Source organism: Furipterus horrens, unplaced genomic scaffold (genome assembly GCF_987537825.1).
Source record: "Furipterus horrens unplaced genomic scaffold, mFurHor1.1.pri manual_scaffold_7, whole genome shotgun sequence".
In the NCBI taxonomy this organism is placed as follows: Eukaryota; Metazoa; Chordata; class Mammalia; order Chiroptera; family Furipteridae; genus Furipterus; species Furipterus horrens.
The window spans coordinates 60,177,654-60,203,016 of NW_028327177.1; the positions used below are offsets into that span (position 1 = coordinate 60,177,654).

General features: G+C 37.7%; 3 pseudogenes; all 3 read left to right on the plus strand.

Annotated features, from left to right (window-relative positions):
* The first annotated feature begins 897 nt into the window (after window positions 1–897).
* On the plus strand, window positions 898–1,941 carry LOC150004532 (actin, cytoplasmic 1 pseudogene; annotated as a pseudogene).
* A 9,008-nt stretch (window positions 1,942–10,949) lies between these two features.
* On the plus strand, window positions 10,950–11,728 carry LOC150004533 (LBH domain-containing protein 1 pseudogene; annotated as a pseudogene).
* Window positions 11,729–12,234: 506 nt separating this feature from the next.
* The window catches only part of LOC150004534 (leucine-rich repeat-containing protein 31-like), a 112,522-nt pseudogene continuing 99,393 nt past the window's right edge, over window positions 12,235–25,363 (plus strand).

The following is a 25,363-nucleotide window of genomic DNA, read 5'->3' on the forward strand; positions in this document are numbered from 1 at the left end:
ATGTTGCAGCAGCCTTGAGAGAAGGAGTATGTTGGAGAAACATGATGGAGGTGTGCCATGATGGAGAAGGATGTTATAGTATCCATGTGGGAAGCAGCAAGCAGCTATGCAGTTTGTAGTCAGGGTTCTACCACCCAACCTCGTCTAGTAGGAAAGCAGACATGCTGCTGCTTTTGTTGTGCCAGCTCTAACTGACTCTGAAGCCATCAAGGACTCTGCCTTGCAGACCTGAAGTCTATCTGAACTCTTGGAACTTGAGACATATGGAGAAGACATTCTCTTAGGACTTGTGGTTTCCTGGAGGTCACCACAATCCAATGTAACACAGCATATGCTTTCCTGGACTATTAGATGAAGGCTGAAGACAACATATCCCAGATCCTGAAAGAGAGAGCTGACAGACAAGGAATGGGAAACTATTGGTCTTGGTTTTTGTTTATTATAGCCTTTGGGGGAGCAAGAGAAGTGCTGGGTGTTGTAGGAGAAAAGGGCTTCTAGATGAAGTGGTCCCAATCTCCCCAAGGTTGGAATATTGCAAAATAGACCTGTTTTTCTGAACACTAATTGTTGGGTCATACACCAAGGCACCACATGAATGAGCTCTAGTTTGCTCAGTAACACAGCACAGTGTGAAAAGTGAAGCCTTGTTTCTTCTTGCTGCATATAGTAAAATCAAGAGAAAAGAGATAGACTGCCAAGACTTCATCCACCCACCAGCACAGTCCTCTTGCCTTCGCTGCTCTTCCGCTACTCCACCTCCAGCTCACCACAGATGATGATATCGCTGCACTCGTGGTTGACAATGGCTCTGGCATGTGCAAGGCCGGCTTTGTGGGTGATGATGCCCCCAGGGCCATCTTTCCGTCCATTGTAGGGCACCCCTGGTACCAGGGCATGATGATGAGGATAGGCCAGAAGGACTCCTACGTGGGCGATGAGGCCCAGAGCAAGAGGGACATCCTGACCCTTAAGTACCCTATCAAACACGGCATTGTCACCAACTGGGACGACATGGGGAAGATCTGGCATCACACCTTTTACAATGAGCTGCATGTGGCCTCTGAGGAGCACCGTGTCCTGCTCATCGAGGCCCCACTGAACCCCAAGGCCAACCGTGAGAAGATGACCCAGATCATGTTCAAGACCTTCAACACCCCAGCCATGTATGTGGCCATCCAGGTGGTGCTGTCCCTGTATGTCTCTGGCTGCACCACTGGCATTGTGATGGGCTCTGGTGATGGGGTGACCCACACTGTGCCTATCTACGAGGGGTATGCCCTCCCCCACGCCATCCTGCATCTGGACCTGGCTGGCCGGGACTGGACATACTATCTCGTGAAGATCCTCACAGAGTGTGGCTACAGCTTCACCACCACAGCTGAATGGGAAATCGTGCATGACATCAAGGAGAAGCAGTGCTACGTGACCCTGGACTTCAAGCAGGAGATGGCCACCGCTGCGCCCTCCTCCTCTCTGGAGAAGAGCTATGAGCTACCTGACAGCCAGGTCAACACCATCGGTAATAAGCGGTTCCATTGCCCTAAGTCCCTCTTCCAGCACTCCTTCCTGGGCATGGAATCCTGTGGCATCCACAAAACTACCTTCAGCTTCATCATGAAGTGTGACGTCGACATCCGTAAGGACCTCTATGCCAACACAGTGCTGTCTGGTGGGACCATCATATAACCTGGCATCACCGACAGGATGCAGAAGGAGATCATGGCCCTGGTGCCCAGCACGATGAAGATCAAGATTATTGCGTCCCCTGAATGCAAGTACTCTGCGTGGATCGGCGGCTCCATCCTGGCCTCCCTGTCCACCTTCCAGCAGATGTGGATCAGCAAGCAGGAGTACGACGAGTCCGGCCCCTCCATCCTCCACCGCAAATGGTTCTTGGTGGGCTGTTACTTAGTTGGTTACACCCTTCTTGACGAAACCTAACTTGTGCAGAAAATGAGATGAGATTGGCATAGCTTTATTTAGTTTGTTTGGGTTTTTTTTGTTTGTTTGTTTTGTTTTTTGTTTTTTATTTTTTGAAATTTCTTTTGGCGCTTGACTCAGGATTTAAAAACTGGAATGGTAAAGGTGACAGTCTGTTGGAGTGAGCATCCCCAAAGTTTTGCAGTGTGGCCAAGGTCTTTGATTGTACATTGTTCATTTTTTCATAGTCATTCCAAATATTGTGAAATGCATTGTTACAAGAAGTCCCCTGACTGCCCAAAAGCCACCCATTTCTCCCTAAGAAGGGCCAGTCCTCATGGGGAGGGCGATAACAACATTGCTTTTGTATAAATTATGTAATCCTAATTTTTAAATCTTCACCTTAATACTTGTTTTCTGTTTTATTTTGAATGGCCAGCCATCATGGCCCCCCTTTTTGTCCCCAACTTGAGATGTATGAAGGCTTTTTGGTCCCCCTGGGAGTGAGTTGAAGTATAGAGGCAGTCAGGGCTTTACCTGTACAATGACTTAAGATCAGTTCAATAAAGTGCACACCTTAAAGAAAAAAAAAGAAAAAAGAGAAATAGTTTAACTGTTAAGCCTTTAAGAAAAAGGGGATAGAACTTGGTGATTTTAGAAATTCGCAGTTCTTCTAGATTCAACAGCTGCTAAAATTAGGAGATTTGCTGTCAGGAAAGCATGCTCTTAAGAGAAAGCCAACTGAGGCTGGAAAACTTTGGTCTAGTGCCTCAGCACATCAAAAGATTAGAATATTTGGACTGGGCTGGCATAGCTTGGGTGGGCATCATACTAAGAGCAAGGGGTCACTGGTTCTATTCCCAGTCAGGGCACATGACTGGGTCACAGACCTGGTCCCTAGTTGGGGCATGTTCAGGAGGCAACCAATCCATATTTCTCTCCTTCTTTTTCTCCCTCCTTTCCCCTCTCTCTAAATAAATATATTAAATATTTTTAAAAAACAATCAGAGTATTCAGTCACATTGAGGGCTTGAAGATATCAGGCATGTGACTCATGTGTCCTCTAACAAAAGTCAGAAATAGAGATGTGGTTATTTAAAAGAAGCTTGTGGTAAACCCTCTTGTCTAATAGAGGGGATTCTCATAAAATACATAGGAGATTCACAAAGTTCTTGTCAATGTTATGTTAGCAGAAGCACTTCTAGCTTGGGCCAAAAGGGATATAGAGAATATTGGCTATCATGTCCCCAACAGGTTGACAAATTAACCAAGTGGATACATGTCCTACCTTTGAAAACAGAAAGAAAGGATGACTCCTAGAATATAGTCAGGGTGCCCAGAGAGTGGAGCCACAAGCCACAAAGTTATTTCAAGACTTGAAACCAAATGGAGATTTCCCAGATGATATAAAAATTGTTTTGGACCAGTACCACTTAAAAAATGTTATTTTCTTGCTTTTTAAATTAAAATATCTATAAAAAGCTATCTCATGCCTGTCCATTATTTTATTTTGGATGTAAATAACTTGTCTTGTGAATTTCACTGGTTCACACCTAGAAATGAATTGTAACTCAGGGTGAATTAAATTCAGAGCCTCAGTCATACCTGATTTAGGCACTGAGATTTGGAGTTTTTGAACTGATGATATTTAGATGAGATATTAAACTTTGAGTTTATGCTTAATTGGTTGAAACTTTGGAGGATATTAAATAAAATAGGATGAATATATTTAGCATGTGAGACAGATGTGACTGTTTCAGGGCCAGAAGGCAGATCATGGAGGGTAGAATAATGCCTTCATTAGAAAGATGTCCATGTCCTAATCCCCAGATCTGTGAGTAAATTATGTTACATGGCAAGGGGGAATTAAAGTGGCAGTTGTAACTAACATGTCAGTCAGCTAACCTTAAGATAAATAAGGGACTGTTCTAAATAATCTAAAATAATCCAATGATGTAATTACAAGGGACCCTTAAATACTGACCAAAGAAGAGTCAACGTTAGAGTGATGTTATGAGAAAAAAACTCAGTGGACCACTGTTGGCTTTGAATGTGTAAGAAGGAAGTAACTATCCAAAAAATGAAGACAGCCTCAAAAAGCTGGAAAAGGCAAAAGATTCTTCCATAGCACCTCTAGGAAAGTCTCACAGTTCTGCCAACACTTCAATTTCAGCCCAATCAGACCCTTTTCAGACTGACCTGCAGAACCAAAAGATAGCGAAGTCATATTGTTTTAAGTCACTAAATTTGTGGTAATTTGTTATAGTTGCAATAGGAATTTAGAACACAGATTTAGGGTAAATTTTTTCTTATTTTAATTTTTCTGTAATGACTATATTTTTGCAATTAAATATTTTTTCTCAATTTCAGAAAAGGTGAAAATTTTTCCTAACATTTTCCTAAGCTAGCAAATGAAAGACCAAGAATTTAAACCTATGGTTTCTGACTAATTTGTATATGCTATCCACTCTACCACATTGACCTAGGTATGATGAAACAGTAAAAAATAAAAGGGATATAGTCCGGACTACCATTTTACAGATTGTACATTCAGCCAGCAATTATTGTGCTTCTTCCAGAACTGGCTTTATGGGAAACATTGAAAATACAAAGCTAATAGAGTGTACCTGTGCTAGAGAAGCTAAATAAAATGTATGAAAATTAGAAAGTCTAACGTTTCTGTGAGGTGAAAATCACCTGTCCTAACAAAAATACTTGACTTATTAGCTAAGGCTGTATGTTGGAGAGTTAAGGGAAGTAAGTTCTACTGTATTGGATGGGACAAAAGCCTGGGAGAGCTTATATCTCAGACAGGACTTTCAACTTGACATGGTAGGAAAAAGTCACTAGAGATGTATTGGCTGGAGAGTACCATAATGAAATCATTATTTAAACAAGATTGATCTGGTAGCTTTAAAGAAGGAGATTCAAAAGGAAAACAGAGAAAGAGATGCCAATTAGGAAACCATTGTGGTAATTCATATACAAGGATGAGAGATCAACCCAAGAGTTGGCGTTAAGGGATTAAGCAAAGAAAAAAAGAAGACTCATGGATACAGACAACAGTATGGTGATTATGAGAGGGAAAAGGAGGTAGAAGCAGGTAGAAAATAGTAAAAGTGGGATAAATGGTGATGAAAGGAGACTTGACAGGGTGGTGAAGAACACACAGTACAATATATAGATGAGGTACTATAAAACTGTTTACCTGAAACACATATAATTTTATTAACCAATATCACCCCAATAAATTCAATTAAAAACACAGGAAAATGAATAAATATAAATAATTTTCAAAGAAAGAAAAAAATAAAATAATAAAATAAAAATAAAAAATAAATAATTTTCAAAGAAAATATTTATGTCATTATTATTTGACCCAATGAACTGAAAGAGAAAATAATCACTGTGACTCAATATCTACAATCTATAGGGCATGAAATCACATTAGTCCTAGCAAATGTCAGTGTCTAAGGCAGAAAAATTCAATCCAGTAGGGCCCTCTGTGATTAAATTCAAACGTTTAAAAGGGAAAAAAGTGGCTTAGGGGAAATCACAGGTCAGGAAATAGCATCAAGTCTGTCCTAGGTAACATTTGCAAGAAATGGAGAAAGCTATACTTTGTGAAAGGCAAGTAAGATGAATTAGGAGTTTGCGGAAGAAATAATACCCAATGCTTAGAAAGCACCCAATGCTTAGAAAAATGAAATGGACCTGGAGTTAAATAGGTAGATCATAAGAGGATTTCCCAACAGCCAACAGGCAGAGAGAAGAAATAGTTTCAGGTAGATGGGCCTTATCTCTAATATACCACTGGCTGACACCTGGTCCTGAATTCCTAGAGAATATGAATTGAGTGATACTATCACCTCATCTGTCTAGCAAACTGACAGCTATAAATTTGTATGATATACCTTTATACGTTACCAAAATTGGTTTTAATATAAATCTTTCAATTTTATAATGAAAAAAAAAAAACGCTCTTAAAATGTGACAGTAAAAGTAGCAGGGTTCAAAGGTAAAGTGTAATTCCCACCTTCAAAAAACTTAAACTCTAGTTTTACTTTTCTACTTACTGATTCAGTCAAATGCATTGTTATATTTACAAACTCCAAAGTATTGAAAATTGACTAAAAAGTGACTTTTAATTAAATGCACTCATGCACCCATTTTAAATTAAGTTTAAATATTTGTATTTACATTTCAATGATAATGATTTAAATATACATGTGGCTCCATCTTCTTGTTTCTCGAATTGTGTTTTCTCAATAAAAAGCCTTGGTTTTGAAAATGAGGCAGATGTTGTGTGCCCTCTAGTGACCAAAAAATATAACTTTACATCTTGCCATGAATTTCAGTGATTTTAAGAATGTATTTCATGTGTCAGACATTAATTTAACTAAAACCACATCTTAAACATTCCACTAATTCTCACATTACCTTAACTGCAGTAGTTCAAACACAAATTATAACCTCTTAGAATATAGGAAAATGTATACTGTATGATTCTAGAGAACATTCAGTTTCAAACACAGAAAATTTTGTAAAAGTAACAGTAAGAGCCACGGCAAATAAATGCAAAAAAAATTGTTTTCCTCAAAACATTTATATATAGAAACAAACACATGCACATGCACACACAGGGCAATAGAGAGAGACAGAGACAGTTATTTTAAAGAATTAACTAACATGATTGTGGAGGCTGGTGAGTAGGGAATCCATAGAGCAGGCCAGCGGACTCTCAGTTCATATAAGAGTTAATGGTACAGGCAAGAATCTGAAATCTGCAGGGCAGGACAGAAAACTTGGAACTCAGGGAGGAATTTTATGCTGTAGCCTTAAATAGAATTCCTGGGTGAAGATCCTCGTGTCCCTATTTTGTCTGGTAATAACAGACTACTTGTAGTTATAATGTGCCTCGTGTATATTTTTCCACCCATCCTTTTTATTGCATTTTAAATAGATTTTATTTTTAGAGCAGTTTTAGGTTCACAGTAAAATTGAATGAAAAGTGCAGAGTTCCTATAGACCCGCCTATCTCCACACAAGCATAACCTCCCCCTGCCGCTATAAACATCCCCCACAGGATTAGTACTTTTGTTACAACTGATAAACCTATACTGAAACATCATTATCCCCATAGTCCAACGTTCATATTAGGGTTAACTCGTGGTGTTATACATTCTATGGGTTTTAACAATGTATAATGACATGTAGCCACCAATATAGTATCACACAGGGTAGTTTCACTACCATAAATATCCGCAGTACTCTATTAATTTCTGCTTCCCTATATTTCTGGCAACCACTGATTTTTTTACTCTGTACATAGTTTTGCCATTTATAGAATGTCATATAGTTGGAACCATAGAGTAGATAACCCTTTCTGATTGGCTTCTTCCTCTCAGAAATATGCACTTAAGTTTCATTCATGTGTTCTCATGGCTTGCTAGCTCATTTCTTTGGGGTTTGGGTTTTTATTTCTTTTTCAGTTTTGACATTTGTATTTTTTAGATGCTTAAGGGATATATTTTTCATTTCAAAACATTTTAGATTTGTGTTTAGTTATGAACATTTTTCTTATTACTTAAATAGAATGATTTTGACCCTCACAGGCAATCACCAAAAGGGATTCTAGTAGAATCTAGTTAATTAAATCATTTGTTTTAAAATGATCACTAAGACATATGTATGCTTTTAAGTGGTATGCTTGTGGTATATGTGTTTAATATAAATTTATAAACCTTACATGATTTAAAAATCTAGAAGTTTATACTCTTTCATTTTTTTAAGTACTAGTATGAAACAATTATTTTTGACATACAACTTCTGAAATTTGTTGAAAAAGTTAAAAGCTGACCTGTGGTACCTCTATTCTTATGTCCAGAGTTGCCATGATACTGATACTTAACCAAGACAGGGATTAAACATATTAGCTAGTAATTTATAAGGTATTGTTTAATTAAAGTCTGAAACTTGCCTGGAGGTACTCTGTAGCACTTTGTCTACTTTGGTGATTGAAAATGGTTTGTCTCTATTTTACCTGTTTAAAATCAGTCCAATTTTAGCTCCTCCATCAGTGGAGTACAAAAGAGGATCCAGTGAACTTATAGGTTGGTGGTCATGATCCTCAGGTGAAGCATGTTATGTGTCTTAGCAAAGACACTGCCTAAAAATTTTCATTCTGTCTTATATTTCTGTATGCTTTTTTATCCCCTGTGGCATCTTTTTGCCTTTATTAAAGCTTTATGTGAGTATACCCTGTGGAGTTTTATGAATTCCTTTCATTATCTGACCCTGTGCTTCAGGGTGTTTGGAGCAGGATACTTAAAGTGACTCTTGGTTATATAATTAAATGATGGCTAAGGCTTTATTGGAAAAAAAGGAAGATAAGGAAGTGGGGTATGATGCCAGGCCAGCTTCCCTAGGCTGGATCCCCCCAGGCTAGATTCTCTCAGGCTAAATCCACTGCCCCCCAGGCTAGCCTACAACTGAGTGATACTGTGACCATTGACAGGAGGACAAATATATCCACTCAGAAGTGGGTACATCTGGAGCTGAGAGAAATACCTCAATGGATGAAAAAATAAATTCAGACAAAAGGGAAGTCAGTCAAGAATTCTGTGCCTTGGCCGCTTCTGGCTGCCTTGGCAGAAGTGAGAGTAACAAAAAAAAGAAAAAAGAAAAAAACACGAGGCTCCTGCTCTGCCAAGTTACCAGCACTGATTCTGTCTGTAACAGGAAGAGATGTAATGAAAGCAGGGAGTAGAAAAAATATTTCTTTTGATCAGAATGTTATGCTGCCTAACTGATGATCCCTAAATAGACAATACAGTCTTTGGGTGGGGATAAGAGGAACATGGGGAGTAAGAGACACCCCAAACCTGGGAATATTCAAAGAGTTCAGGCAGAAATGTGGATACTCTATGCTGTTGAGCTGTTAGAAGACAGGGTTATGTAAAAATATCTTTAGCGGGGAATAGTGTAATTCCACCCTTATATACTAAATTGACTAATTCTAAGTGTACTAAAATATTGCAAGTGCAAGCACCTTTACATTGATTACATAATGATAAAGTATGCTACATTTTTAAGCCTTTAACCAATAAATAATTGATGTGGTAAATGGGGCTAAAATTCTGGGGACTCTTGTGTCATCCTGCTCTTGGGTAAAAGCGCTTGAGAAAAATCTATCACAGACCCGCTGGGTCAACCCAGTGGTAGGAAGAAAAGATTAGGAATATCCAGGGAAACAAATGAACATTAAGATTAAAAAGGGATGAAAAAATCCTCAGCATAATTCAACAGGGTGGGATAGTTTAGATGGTTAATTTAAAATGTAGTAAAAGATCTTTGGTAGTCTCCATGAGGCTGCCTAAGCCCAGACTGGTACATGATCTGATGCCACCAGGGGAAGATCCATAAAATGCAGATCAATCTAAAAAGCAGCAACAAACAAGAAGAGTCACAAAAATGAGGAGACAGAGAAACAACCCCCTCCCATCAAAAGGAAAGAAAGGACCCCCAGAAAGAGTGTTAAATGAAATATAGAGAAGCAAATTATCAAACATGGAATTCAAAAGATGGATTATAGTGAAGCTCAATGAGATCAGCAAGCTCAAAGAAAGCCACAATGAACTCAATGGAAACTACAAGGAACTTCAGGGAAACTATAAAGATCTTACTGAGAATTACACCAGAATGAAAATAAAATAAAAAAAATAGAAGCTATCAATAAGAGCAAGGAGGAAATGAAGAATACCATTTCTGAATTGAAGAACACAGTAGAAGGAATTAAAAGCAGGTTAAAGGAAGCAGAAGATCGGATCAGAGAGCTGGAGGACAATGTAGGAAAAAATTTCCAACAGTACAACAAAATGAAAAAAGACTGAACAAGACTGAAGAGGTTTTTAAGACAGCTGCAGAACAACATGAAATGTAATAATATTTGTATCATAGGAATTCCAGAAGGAGAAGAAGAAGAGCAAGGGATAGAAAACCTCTTTGAAAAAACTAATGACAGAAAACTTCCCTAACTTGAGAGAAAAAGAGTCACGCAAGTCCAGGAAGCACAGAGGGTACCAATGAAGATGAACCCCAACAAACCACCTTAAGACATATTATAATTAAAATGGCAACATTCAAAGACAAAGAGTGACACCTAAACGCAGCAAGAGAGAAACAACTAATAACATACAAGGAAGCTGCAATAAAGCTAGCATCAGATTTCTCAGCAGAAACACTACAAGGCAGAAGGGAATGGCAAAAAATATTCCAAGCAATGAAAAACAAAGACCTACAACCAAGAATACTCTACCCAGCAAGGCTCTCATTCAAAATGGAAGGTGAAATAAGGAGTTTCCAAGACAAAAGAAGGTTAAAAGAATACATCTCCACCAAACCAGCATTGCAAGAGATGCTAAAGGGTCTGCTTTAAGAAGATGAAGAAACAGAGAGAGACAGAGAGAAACACAGTACAAAGGGGGAAAATGACAATGAATAAGTACCTATTGATAATAACATTAAATGTGAATGGATTAAATGCACCAATCAAAAGACATAGGGTAGCTGAATCACTTAGAAAGCATGACCCACGTATACGCTGTCTACAAGTGACCTACCTTAGAACAAACGATCTCCACAGACTGAAAGGAAGAAATGGAAAGAAGTGTTTCAAGCAAATGGACACACACACAAAAAAACAGCTGGGGTAGCAATACTTATATCAGACAAAACAGATTTCACAGCAAAGGCCATACAAAGAGACAAAGAAGGACATTTCATAATACTTAAGGGAAAAATCCATCAAGAAGATATAACACTGATAAAAATATATGCACCCAGAGTCTTGGGATTTTCCCCTCCCCTGGGAGGCCCATAATCTCCTAGCATGTCATCCTGCTTTCCTCAGAAGTGACTAAGGAGCCAGGCTCCAAAGAAGATTAAAGGAGCAGTCTGTGGGGTGCACTGGGCAAGGTTCAGAACCCTACTCTGAGTTCAAACACCCTGCACACTAAAAATCAGCAGCCATGGACCTTGCACCAGAGAGTAGTGAGGATGGGCCTTGGCCTAGAGATAGCCCAGGCTCCTTCCAGCATCCAGAAAGTCCTCAGCTGACCAACCCTCTCAGGAAGGACAGAGATGAAGGTCACCAGGATATTCAGGTCATCTCTCTAAAGATACGTCTGTCTCACATTGTGGTAGAAGCTTCGGAGGTAAGTGAAGAGAGTGGGAGCTCCCATGGCCACATAAGGGGCTGCTGTTGCTCACTGATGATGAGAAAGAGGAGGCCCAGGTCTTCTTCCAGGACCAAAGCGAAGAGCCAGGCTGGGCATAGAGCCCACTGGACCCCAGATCTCCTTTACGAACCATTAACCCAGAACTCAGCTGGGGGCAGGAACATGTAGAGCAAGACGCCTCCTGGATCCCCCAGGACACAGACTGTCAGGAAGCAGCCAGTCCCTGTCCTCTTTGGGATCCAACAGGCTTCCCTGTCTGCAGAAGCCAATTTTTGGAATAGCCCCATCTCCTGCCTCCCAGGAGCTTTGAGGGAGCTGAAGAAGAAACTGTTCAAGCGATGGCAGGTGTTGACTCGGGAGCAGCGGTTGAAACACAGGGTGATTGGGGCTGTGATAGACGAAGGGCTGATTACGCGGCACCACCTCAAGAAGCAGGCATCCAGTGCACATGCCAACATTACTCTGTCTGGGAAGAAGTGCAGAAAACCCCTCCAGGAGATCTAGCTTGCCCAGAAAGAGAAAGCAGCTATGGAAGTGGAAACCTCTGCAAAGCCAGCCAGGGCAAGTGAGCCACTGCCCAAATCTCGAAAAAAGACAAAAGCTCCTCAGGATGTAAAAATGGAGGACCTTGAAGATGAGAGCTCACTCTTCTTACCCCTTTCACCAAAGATTCTCACCTGGAGCCAGGACTCTGGTTGTTTCAGAACAGTTTGGAGTAAACATTGCACCTTTTTACTCCCCCTAGACTCATCTTCATAATGGCCTAGGGACCTGCCTTGGAAGGATGTGTTGAGAGGAAGAGTGGAAAAAAGATCAGAGAGGGGGCTTATTAACAGTCAACGCCATTTGAAATAAAGCCCTAGAGTTCTCATTGAGATGCATGTGATTAAATGGATGGCTGGGGGTGGGCCATGAACAAGGGCCTGTGAGTGTGGAAAAAGGCAAGTGGGAAAGAGGACCCACAGAGTGTACTTGGGCAAAAGTGTCAAGAAGCCAGCCTCGGTGACAGCCCTGTCTCTGTAGTGAGTGACACTCAAACTTGCCGTTTCTGATCAAAATATAGATAATTGTAGTGATGGCAGAGAAGGTAAGGGTCTTGTTACCAGCCCTGCCACTGCTTCTGTGTGACCAGGGAGGGCAAGTCACTTTATGTCATGTTTGTCTCTCTGCTTCCTTTGCTGGATTATATTTTTAATAAAGTGAAGACCAAACATTAAAACAAAACAAAACAAAACAAAATATATATGCACCTAACATAGGAGAACCCAAATACATAAAGAAAATAATAGGAGACCACAAGAAGAATATTAAAGCAACACACTCATAGTAGGGAACTTTAACACTCCATTATCAACAATAGACAGATCTTCAAAGCAAAGAAACACCAAGGATATACAGGCATTGAACAACACACTAAACCACATGGACTTAACTGATATGTATAGAACTTTTCACCACAAATAAGTAAAATATACATTCCTTTCAAATGCACATGGAACATTTTCACAGATAGACCACATATTAGGACACAAAACAAGTCTCAACAAATTCAAAAAATTGAAATCATATCAGGCATCTTTTCAGACCACAATGCCTTGAAACTAGAAATCAACCTCAAAGAAAAAATTCAAAGTCACCCAAACTCGTGGAGAATGAATAACATGCTATTAAATAATGAATGGGTTAACAAAAACATCAAAGACGAAATCAAGAAATTTCTGGAAACTAATGATAGTGAACACATAACAGCCCAAAACCTATGGGACACAGCAAAAGCATTCCTAAGAGGAAAGTTCATAGCAATACAGGCATATCTGGAAAGGATAGAAGAATCTCAAATAAAAAATCTAACCCTAAAGCTACAAGAACTAGAACAACAACAAACAAAGCCTAGGGTAATAAGAGGGAAGGAAATCATCAAGATCAGAGTGGAATTAAATAACATAGAGACCAAACAAACAATTCAAAAGATCAATGCAACTAGGAGCTGGTTCTTTGAAAAAATAAACAAAATCGACAAACCTTTATCCAGGTTCATCAAGAAAAAAGATAGAAGACCCAAATAAACAAAATCAGAAATGAAAAAGGAGAAATCACGACTGATACCACAGAAATAAAAAGGATTGTAAGAAATTACTACAAACAACTGTATGGCAAGAAACTTGACAACCTAGAAGAAATGGACAAATTTCTGGAAACATATAACCTTCCAAAACGGAATCAAGAAGAAGTAGAAAGTCTCAACAGACCAATAACAAAGAAGGAAATTGAAACAGTAATCAAAAATCTCCTGGCACACAAAAGTCCTGGACCGGATGGCTTCACAGGAGAATTTTACAAAACATTTAGGAAAGAACTAACTCCTACCCTCCTCAAACTATTCCAAAAAATTCAAGAAGAGGGAAAAATCACAAACTCTTTCTATGAAGCCAGTATTACCCTAATTCCAAAACCAGGTCAAGACACAACAAAGAAAGAAAACTACAGGCCAATATCACTGATGAACATAGATGCTAAAATCCTCAACAAAATATTGGCAAACAAGATCCAGCAATACATCAAAAAGATCATACACCACGATCAAGTGGGTTTCATCCCAGGGATTCAAAGATGGTTTAATATTCGCAAATCAATAAATATAATACATCACCTAAGCAAAATGAAAGACAAAAATCACATGATCATATCAATAGATGCAGAAAAAGCATTTGATTAAGTTCAACACCCATTTATGATGAAAACACTCAGCAAAATGGGACTAGAGGGAGCATACCTTAACATAATGAAGGCTATATATGAGAAACCTGAAGCCAACATCCTGTGCAATGGACAAAATCTAAAAGCTTCCCCCCTGAAACGAGGCACAAGACAAGGATGTCCACTCTCTCCACTCCTATTCAACATAGTGGTGGAAGTCCTAGCTACAGCAATCAGACAAGAAAAAGAAATAAAAGGCATCCAAATTGGGAAAGAAGAAATAAAACTATCATTATTTGCAGATGACATGATAGTATACATAGAAAACCCTATAAACTCCACTAAAGGACTACCCAATATAATAAGTGAATTTGGCAAAATAGCAAGGTACAAAATAGATATACAGAAATCTAAGTCATTTCTGTACAGCAACAATAAAATATCAGAGACAGAAACAAAAAAGAAAATACCATTTACTATAGCAACAAGAAAAATAAAGTACCTAGGAATAAACTTAACCAAAGAGATAAAAGACCTGTACTCTGAGAATTATGTAACATTGAAGAAAGAAATTAAGGAAGACACAAATAAATGGAAGCAAATACCATGTTCTTGGATGGGAAGAATCAACATCCTTAAAATGTTATACTACCCAAAGCAATTTACAGATGCAATGCAATCCCTATTAAAATACCAATGACATATTTCACAGGCCTAGAACAAATACTCCAAAAATTCATATGGAACCAAAGAAGACCCCAAATAGCCAAAGCAATCTTGAGACAGAAGAACACAGCAGGAAGAATCACAACACCAGATATCAAACAATACTACAAAGCCAGTGTGATCAAAACAGTCTGGTACTGGCATAAGAACAGACATATAGATCAGTGGAACAGAATAGAAAGCCCAGAAATAAACCCAGGCCTCTATGGTCAACTAATATTTGATAAAGGAGGAAGGAACATAAAATGGAGTGAGAAGAGCCTCTTTAACAAATGGTGCTGGGAGAACTGGACAGGAACGTGCAAAAAGATGAAACTAGACCACCAACTTACACTACACACGAAAATAAACTTAAGATGGATCAAAGACTTAAATGTAAGCTGTGACACCATAAAAGTCCTAGAGGAAAACATAGGCAAGAAAATATCAGATATCTCACGTAACAATCTCTTCACGGATACATCTCCTAAAGCAAAAGAAATAAAGGAAAAAATAAACAAATGGGACTATATCAAACTAAAGATTTTCTGCCTAGCCAAAAAAAAAAAAAAAAAAAAATCAGCAAGATGAAAAGGAAACCAATCATATGGGAAAACATATTTGCTAATGATATCTCAGACAGGGGAGTGATCTCCAAAATATATAAAGAGCTTATATGACTCAACATCAAGAAAACAGATGACCCAATTAAAAAATGGGCAAAGGAACTGAACAAACACTTCTCCAAAGAGGACATACAGAAGGTCCATAGACACATGAAAGAATGCTCAACATCACTAGCGATCAGAGAGATGCAAATAAAAACCACAATGAGATACCACTTTACACCAGTCAAAATGGCCATCATCAACAAATCAACAAACAACAAGTGCAGGCGAAAATCTGGAGAAACGGGAACCCTACTGCACTGTTGGTGGGAATGCAGACTGGTGCAGCCACTATGGAAAACAGTATGGAACTACCTCAAAAGACTAAAAATTGGACTGCCTTTTGAACCAGTGATTCTACTGCTAGGATTATACCCGAAAAATCCTAAAACCCTAATTCAAAAGAACTTATGCACCCCTCTGTTCATAGCAGCACTGTTTACAATAGCTAAGTGCTAGAAACAGCCTAAGTGCCCATCTGTAGATGAGTGGATCAAAAATAGTGGTACATTTACACAATGCAATACTACGTAGCAGAAAGAAAGAAGGAACTCCTGCCATTTGCGACAACATGGATGGAACTAGAGAGAATTATGCTTAGCAAAATAAGCTAGGCAACAAAAGAAAAATACTTTATTCTATCACCTGTTACAGGAGACTAATGAACAACACAAACAAATGAACAAAATTGAACCAGAGCTATGTAAACAAAGGGTAGACTAACAGAGACAAGGAGGAAAGGGGGAGGAAGAGACAGGTGTAAAAAGAAGGGTCTAGTCAAAAAACATATATAAATGACCCATGGGCATGGACAACTGGGTGGGGATTGACTGTGGGAGAAGGGGTGTGCAGAGTGTGGGGAAGCAATAGAGAAAAAAGTGAGACTACTCTAATAGAAAAACAAACTAAAACAAAACAAAACAAAACAAAAAAAAAAAACACAAAAAAACCCTCACATGTAGGACAGTGAACAAAAGAAAATATAAAGTATGGAATTGCAATTTTAGTTAATATTAGAAGGACAAGGATTTTCCTTCACATTGTATATTTTTCTCTCTACCTGATCCCTGCAGAATTTGGCATTCTGAAGAAGTAAACAATGACATAATGTTCTTTGCATAGAATTAATAAGACCAGTTGTTAACAGAGGTTTTTGTTGACCATGACTTTGACTGGAATGTCGTATCTAAAGGAGACATGCTTGTGTTCTGGTTGTTACCAAAAATCTCCGAGGAACTGGGATTGACTTTCAAAGGTAATAAAAGGCCCTGAGAAAAAGTCCTTGTACTTTGGTTAGTTGTGCGGTCCATGGCAATCTTTTCAGGGAAGGAACAAAGGTTGCTTTCCTGAAAGATGGCTAGAAGGGACCTTAAAGCACAATTGAAACCCCAAAGGACTTGGAAAAGACAGGTGTTTATAGGCACAGCTGAATGGCAGGTATGTGGCTCAGCTCCTGTGCCCTAAAGGGCAGACTGAAAGTCACTGTAAAGGTTCCTTGTGTAAGTTCCAGCAAAGCAGACTTAAAGATCATATGTGATCATTCGCTGCTCTTGTTCTGTTTATGCAAATGAACAGGATAAATTAAAACTGGACTTAATGCAGTCCACTTAATGGCAAGGAGGGTAATCTTAAGGAGAAAAATTGGGATTTGGGAAAATTCACAATGCATAGTGGTGGATTATAAAGTAGTGCAGCTAACTGTCTTTAAAGTTTATTTTTATTTAAAGTTTGTTTTCACTTGAAAATTAAACTAGATCTGTAACATCATCAAAGATGCTTAATTTACAGGCAAGAGGAATGTCAAATGCCTTGCAACCGGATGTCTTTCCAATAAGGGAGTCTTGTAGATATAGAGATTGATTTGTGGGTTATGTTGCATAAATTAACATGTGTGTTCTGTTTTTATTGGGCATAAGCCTATAATCTTATTACCTAAGTGACTGTCCATACATATAGGCCTCACTTAATCCTGCCTGCATTGCTGCCTCCTCAGACTCAGTGGTTTGGCTGAACTAAGTGGCTGGGTTGGTGAAGAATGGGGTGGTCTGTGGGCTTCACTTTAAAACTGGTTTCTCTTTTCTATTCCAAAAGCTTGGACAGAAAGAGCCCAGAGGTCTGAGAGGGGGGAAAACCTAAAATATTCCCCTCAGCCCAAACTAAGTATAGTGGGCAAAAGGGTTTTGGACAGTTGAGATGTGCCTTGCACATCTTCCTCCAAAGGGCCTTTTTTCTTTCTTTCCTCTTAATGTGGGGCATTGAAAAATTGATCACTGCCTTTTGTCATCAAATGGTTATGAATTGAATGATGCTTTTAACCCTGTTGCCAAATCTGTTTCCCCCAGATTATAAGGATGCCGGCCTGTTAAACCAAGCATGCCATGGTCCGGGGACAGCCAACCAACTTGGAGTCTGCAAGATCCTTCCCCATGTGGAACGTCACCGTCCCCTCCACACATCCACTTTTATTAAGAATTTCTGGACCCAAGGGTAGGTGGGACGATGACCATGTCCAGCTTGAAGTAACTAGAGGAGCACAAGACCTATGCCCATTGTTTTTTATAAGATTGCAAAGGGTCTTAAGTCTGAGAGGGGGAAATTGTTATTTTTTATTATAAAAAATTAATTGATTAATTAAAAAAAAAGAAGAATATAGGAAGGGTGAAGCCAAAGAACTTGTATGCAATACCCATGGACATGAACTAAGTGGGATGGGATTGCTGGGAGAAGGGAGAAGGGAGGTACTGGGTAGAAGGGAGCAAGGGGGAAAAAAATTGGAACTATTGTAACAACATAATCAATAAAATATAAAATAAAAAAAGCTTTGAAATAGGACATGATAGATTGACTAACTCCTAACATTATAATAGATTGCTAGAGAGTATGTAGTATAGCTCCTCCACAAACAAAAAATTATTAAAAAAATGTCTGTTAAGTTTATCCTAGTTATGATGAATTTTTAAAAATCTTATAGTGATCCACCCAAAGGGGAGATCATTATAACCAGTACTCCTTACAAACAGCGTGAGTTAAAGTGCATTAAAGAAGATATGTCAGGGTAGCCCCAGGGTGGTGAGGGAGATGCCCTTTATAGCAGGTGCTCCAGGCCACTCACATTGGTGTGGTAAAATGTTATAAATGTGATAAAGAAATTGTACTGGAATTGTTCTACATTGGCTCATAGTGTATTTTCACACTGAAACCTGCTAATAAAAAGTAAAAAGGCAGTATAATAAATTATAGATTTGATCAAGTATTAATGACAAAACTAAAAATATGGCTTTGAGTATAAATTTATGAACAAAGTTTTTTTTTTATATGGTTGTGTATCAACTCTACAAGAATGTATTATTGGAGTGTGATGTCTTCAAAGGAAGGAAAGAAAATCTCTTCCTTCACTCAAACAGATGGGGAAAAGGGAGTTGTAAAAATTTGCTCTTATATCCTGTTTTAATTGGATATGTTAGATAGAAATTCTCAGAATGACCTTACCCAGTCATGACTTGGAATATATTAAATTACACCATACATAACTATAGTAGCATAACATACCTGTGGGTCATCAATGATTTCCTGATTTGATTAGGGATATATAGACACAAATATATGATCAGCCACAAAATACCCTTTCTAATTCTCCAGTATGGCTCGTGAGAAAAGTTGGTGACTTCTGGAGGTTAATTGTAAACTAATTGTAGAGGACTAAATAAAGTGATTCCTCCAACAGCATCAGCGATGCCTGATAGGGTGTTAACAATTTAAGTTTGAAACAAGCTACAAAGAATTCTGTGATTGATTAATTTAGTTGTTTCTTGTTTTATTTCAATTATGGAAGAAAGTAAAAATTATTGTGCATTCATGTTAGAGAGAATCTAGTATAGGTTTTCTGAGTTTCCAAGGGACATTAGAATTCTCCTATTTCTTGCAACAACCTGTTGAGGAGAGGCTTTGATATGATTGAAATGTATTCTTATACATTATATTGATGGTATAATATTCATCTCAGCCCCAAGATCAAGTTAAGATCATTAAAACTGCTGAGTTAATCATATCCTTACTAGGGATTAGATTATTAATCAGCTAAATCATAGGTTCAAGAATACATGGTAACATTCATAAAAATTACTTGGGCCAGGGATATTAGCCATGCTCCTCAAACAACCAAAAATAGCTACTATTTTTGCCAGTTCAGAAATTGAATAAAAATTAATTGGTTTTATTTATTTCATAAAATAAGCCACCACTGACAAAGTCACCAGAATAAAAATGAAGCTGAATTTAAATTGGGTTCTGAACAAGAGCATCTATCTTGGAGTGTCTAAGAACCATTCCTCAATGGATTCTTTTAGCACCATATAATCTCGATGATGCGCCAGCGATAGAAGTGTGAGCAACTCCAACCATACTCACTGAGACATTGGCTACAAGCTTGTTACTTCATCCCAGTGGTAACCACTGAGATCTGTCCTTCAGTCCTTCGATAGGTGATTGGATAAAGAAGAAGTGATTATATATATATATGTTATATATATATATGTATGTATGTATTAGAATACTACTCAGCCATAAGAAAAGATACAGTACCGTTTTCAGCAACATGGATGGATCTTGAGAATATGACACTAAGAGAAATAAATCAGACAGAAAAAGTCAAGAACCATTTGATTTCATTCATATGTGAGATATAAAACTGAAAGCAACAAATAAACAGATAAGACAAACAAACGAAAGCTCATAGACACAGACAATGTTATGTTGGTTACCAGAGGGAAGGGGAATGAGAGGAGGTAGTAAAGGGTGTCAAATATGTGGTGATGGAAGCTTTGACTTTGGGTGAGCACACAATGCAATATATAGATGGTGCATCATAGAATTGCACACTTGAAATTTACATAATTTTATTAACCAATGTCACCTGAATAAATTTAAAATAAAAAATAGAAATGTTTATAATTCATTTCCCAGTTATAGTCTCTTTGACAAGTAACTGCTGGCATTAGTGTGCTTTAGCTAAACCACCTTTTATTATAGAAGGATGCAAAATTATTTTGAGATCTGAAATTATTTTGAGATGGTATGCATCATGCAAAAACAACATTCTAACAGGGAGAAGATACTCGTCAAATAGAAATTATATATTCAAGCCCATGAGACTGGGAGTCACACAAAACATAGAAGGTTCTTCCTTGACTTTGGCCTTTCATTAGGTCCCCATGAGGAGTTACCTAATTCTGTATTTGAATGGGTCCCTCCCTGTGATCAGTGCTCAGAGGACATCTGACAAGGACTCAGTCTGGAAGGCATTGTGATAGGTAATGGATCATACTTTGAATAAAGAAGATAAAGGTAAATCTACTCAATGACTGGAATTAAGAATTGTGTTTCTTGTGGCACAGAGGAACTAGATCATAATTATATGAGATAGATTTTTATAAATTCTTGGGTAATAACCAACAAACTGGAAGTATGGATAAAAAAATAAGTATTTTTCCTAATAAGCCTTTTAGAATTATTGTGTTTTTGAACTATGTGCACATTGAATTTTGATATAAAAATTAAATTTAAAGAATACTATAATATGTATGTTTACTGTATCTAAACAAAATATGTTTTAATCAATTATAAAATTCTGTCATCACACTTATGAAAATGGGTTCCCTCCCTTCCCTGTTAAGTCTTCTTTCTCCTAAAGGTGTCTCAATTAATTTCAAGAGAGGGGTGATTAAAAAAAGAAAGAAAGAAAGAAAAGAAAATTGTTTCCCTCGTCTTCTCTATTGGTTCATTATTGTTGATGTAAATAGACCAAATATATCTCTAAGTAAAAGAAAATGAGCCCCTACTAATTTGACTCTGCCTCTGACACCATATTTGGCAGTATAAAATAAAAGAGTAAGAGAAAAGTATGAGAAATTAACAAGGGCACTATTATAAGTGTTTATTAATCATCAAAGCAAATAGAATTTAAATTATTTTAGGAAATATCATGCTGATGATAATTGCAGCAGATTACCCTGTTTTGACACCTAAGGTCATAGATAACTGTTAGAAAATTTTGACTATGAACCTGGGCAGGATGTCAATTTAGGCCAACCAGCTGACCAGCTATGTGGGTGTTCTTACTCAATGAGTTTCCTAAAAAAATAAGTTATATACTTGGCAAATACACATAAGTCATAGCAATTAAACACCAAAAATGACACTTATTTGGATGAATGTCTGTTTTTAAAAGAAACCTTTCCACAAGTCAAGAATACAAGATACCAGAACATGTAAAAAATTTTTTTAATTTTACTTTTTGGATTTTTAATTACAGTTGTCAGAACATGTAAAATTTAATAATTCTACTTCATTTCACTGAGTGCCCAATCAACAATTTGTACAGTAGAGATGAACGTGGCAATTGAAACATTTTATAGATAGATTTAGATTTAGATACAGATGTATCTTGCTTACAATATATTAATAGATCACTTACACAGGGAAAGGGAGAGTACACACAGGCTCCTAAGTTGACTCAGATACAGACATAAAAAGCAATACCAAGGGCATTAAGTTTTTATTAAAAAACGTATCCCTATAGAAACCCTCTGCACTATATTGCTTTTGTTCAATATATGGCCTAGTCAAAACTTATATTGAAGTTATGAAAAGGCTTTTTATGTTCTCTAAAAATAGAATGGCATTGCTGAACACAAATATTAAGGCTAATATTTGACTAAGAATTAAAGGGAAAAAAAAGTACAAACCCACTGGGCTTATTTCTGGGTCCCTAGTCTTGATTATTAGTGCATCAGATAGAGTACTGCTAGCCTCTCTTACTAAAAAGTTATTGTTAGCATCCCTTCCCCCATTTCCATGACAACAATATTAGGGATATATTTATGAAAAACTTTCAAATGTCAGTTCTGTTTAGTCTAACGGTGTTTGAACACCTGCCCTGATTTTTCCAGTGAGGTGACAAATACTACTCTTTCTGTGGCAGACTCAGCTGAAATCTAATTGGGTAGAACTACTGGGAAAATTGTTGAATATTCAGATGTGATTAGACATATATTATAGTTTGCCTGTAGGTAAATATTTAAAGGCAATTCATTATATTGTATTTCTCTCCAGGTATAAATGGGTCTAGAGCAACATTTCAGTGTTAAAAGATTTTGCTGTTTTTTTCAAATCTGTGGATTAGGAAATGTTATACTTTTATATGCTTTTACCACATAAAAAGAGCTACCATATGTAGATAAAGGCTAGTAGTTGAGTACAGAATTACTTAAAATGTGTGGATTCCTAAAAGCTTCAGACGTATTTAACATTTGGGGCAAGCGAATCTGTTATAAGTAGGACTACTTGAAAAAGCAAGACTATTTAAGAGTATGAGACTGTTGGCTTTTAAATATACAGATCTTCAAAGAAGAAACATTTTGGAAATAAGGAAAGTTTATATTTTCAGCAGTGACTTACAAGGTGTTGTTTTTTCCTCTTTAACTGAGAATAGCGAAGGTGACTGAGTGCTGTAGGAAAAACTTTCCTAATAGAACCCTGTCTCATAACCAAACTAATCCTTAGTTTTCAGATCTCACCTTGCCCAGTTCAATATTTCTCTATTCATCAAAGAATAGCTTTGAATAACTTGATTTAATATCATTATGAAAAGATTTTTTCCCTTTTCTCCCTTTTAATTTATACTAATAATAGTAAAAAATATAACTTTAATCTTTTTAAAAGAAATGTCATTATTTCTTTTCAAAATATTTTATATATGACTTAAGCATAAGTCATTATGCCCAATGAACAGAAGAATACTATTACAGGTAATCAAGAAGAGTTGCTGATCCAAAAATTACAAATAAGTATTTTATGTATAAGGTTTATGTTACATGGATCATAGATAAGAGAGTGTCATTGATTTTCACATCTTCCACAAAATCTGGAAGAGCCATACTTTAAATCTTCACTCAAGGAGTATGCTGTTTAAGAAGCTGACCTTATTCTTGCAACTAATTGTTCCCACCTCTATGATTATTTCATAGTACTTTGTAGAGCACTTTGTATTATTTATGTCTGATTTAACTCCTATCTTGATCGTGAGCTCCTTCAGATCAATGACCCTATTTTACTCTTGTGTGTATATTTAACATCCATTAATTGATTCCTTCATTTGACAAACATTTGTTCAAGGTTTTTTATGTATCAAACATTGTGTTATGTACCTATTTCAAAATAGTATTGAAAATATGGTGGTTCTCTTCCTTCTAAAGTTATTCTAGTGAAGAAGACAGACATAACATGTATTTGTTTGATTCTTAATAACATCTAAAAAGCATTGATGAAAACATATGTGATGCTATCTATGATAGTGATAAACAGGCAGATGTAAGCTAGTAAAAGGGTTAAGCCTGAGCTGACATCTATAGCATGAGAATAAGTCAACTAACCACAAATGATGGCAGAGAGATATGAAGAAGAGTTTTAGGAATTGAGAAAGTACAGGAAAATGTTACATGGTGAGAGCAAACGTGGCCAATTAAAGGAGCTGTTTCCAGAGTGATCAGAGCATGAAACAAGAAGCTGAAGAGGCAGGCAATGCTAAGCCATTTAAGGATCTCATTGGCCATGTTAATGACCTCCCACATTACCTTTGGAGCAGTAATAAATCAGTGAAGTGACTGCATGAGGCGATGATTTAATGAGATGTGTCTTAGCTCAAGATTTTACATGTATTGATAGTTGTAGTGGGGAAACTAGATTGGAGTAGAGCAGAAGTGGATGGCAGAAGCCAGTGAATAGTGAGGGCTTACAGATCAGTGAATTATTCCATCATCCCTAAATAATCAGTGGTTTACCCTCACATATTTTTAAAACCAAATGAGAAGGATCTCAATGGGGACCAGAAAGGACCACACTTAAAATATTTTTAGCTTTTAAGTAATTCCTTGAGATTCTGGTAGTCAACAGAATTTGAAGAAGTGATAATGATTACTTAAAAAGATTATTTTGAGACCATTAATTTAATTTCATTAATGGATGTGTAGATATGTACTATTTATTCATCTTCTAAAATCTGCTCTGTGTTCATTTGTCTTGTATATAGAGAGAATGAATATACTAATGGAGAGTGACCAGAGCATATATCAGATAAATCTCTGACCCACAACCTTCAGCAACCAGCCCAGGAACCCAACCTTCTATGTATAGGTCAAACATGTAGGAAGTCAGAATGCAATTTCTAGTAATAATTCAAGAGCCAAATGATAACAATCTGGCTTAAAGAGACTAGAGTTAATTAATCACTGAAATCTTCCATAATTTTTGTTCCAGCTTTCAACTTACTACCAACCAGAGAAAGCTATTATGTACCCCTAAACAATCACATAAGATGCCCAGCTTCTAGTTAGCTCTGCCAACACCTATTACTCAGGGTATATCTGAAGCCTTTCTTTAACTTTATACCTCTGCCTGCTGCTGAAAACTGTATGTCAAATCCATAGTGATGACAGCTGACTTCCCTGCTATGATCAACTGAACAGGTAGCCTTTGCTGCTTTTCCTTTGGTTGGTTTTCATATACAAAGTGTTGCAAAAAATGTATCCAGGAAAGGGAGAGAAGATGGCGAAGGAGTGAGGGGAGGCTGCGCTTTCTGGCTCCTGAGACCTGTCTGTAGTTTGGACTAATTGCAGATAGAATATCTCAGTGAGCAGCTGGACACTGGCAGGAGTTGAGCCTTGGTACTGCTGGATTAGAGAAAACTATCTGGGAACAACCTGTTTGGTGAAGATAGCGGAGGAAAAAGGGACCAGACGGGATTTCTGACTGGGTTGGCTCCCGAGCTGTGGCTGGAAGTACACAAAGCCTTTTTGGCAACCACAGGCTTCCCCAGAGAGGAATCAGGAGGAGAGCAGATCTCTGCCTGCTGGCAGAGCCAGGAGTGGGCCAGGTGGCATTTGGCACTGAAATACAAGAAACAGGGTACTGATGTGCATGTGAGAATGTGATTTTCCTTTATATTTTTCTCTTGTGTACTGTGGAGAGGGGAGGGAAGGTCGGGGGTGATAGGACATTCTTGAGTAGCGCAGGCGAAGAAGTGCACTCGCCCACTCCCCAACCCTCCCCTTAGGTCACACGGGCACACACAGGTAAGTG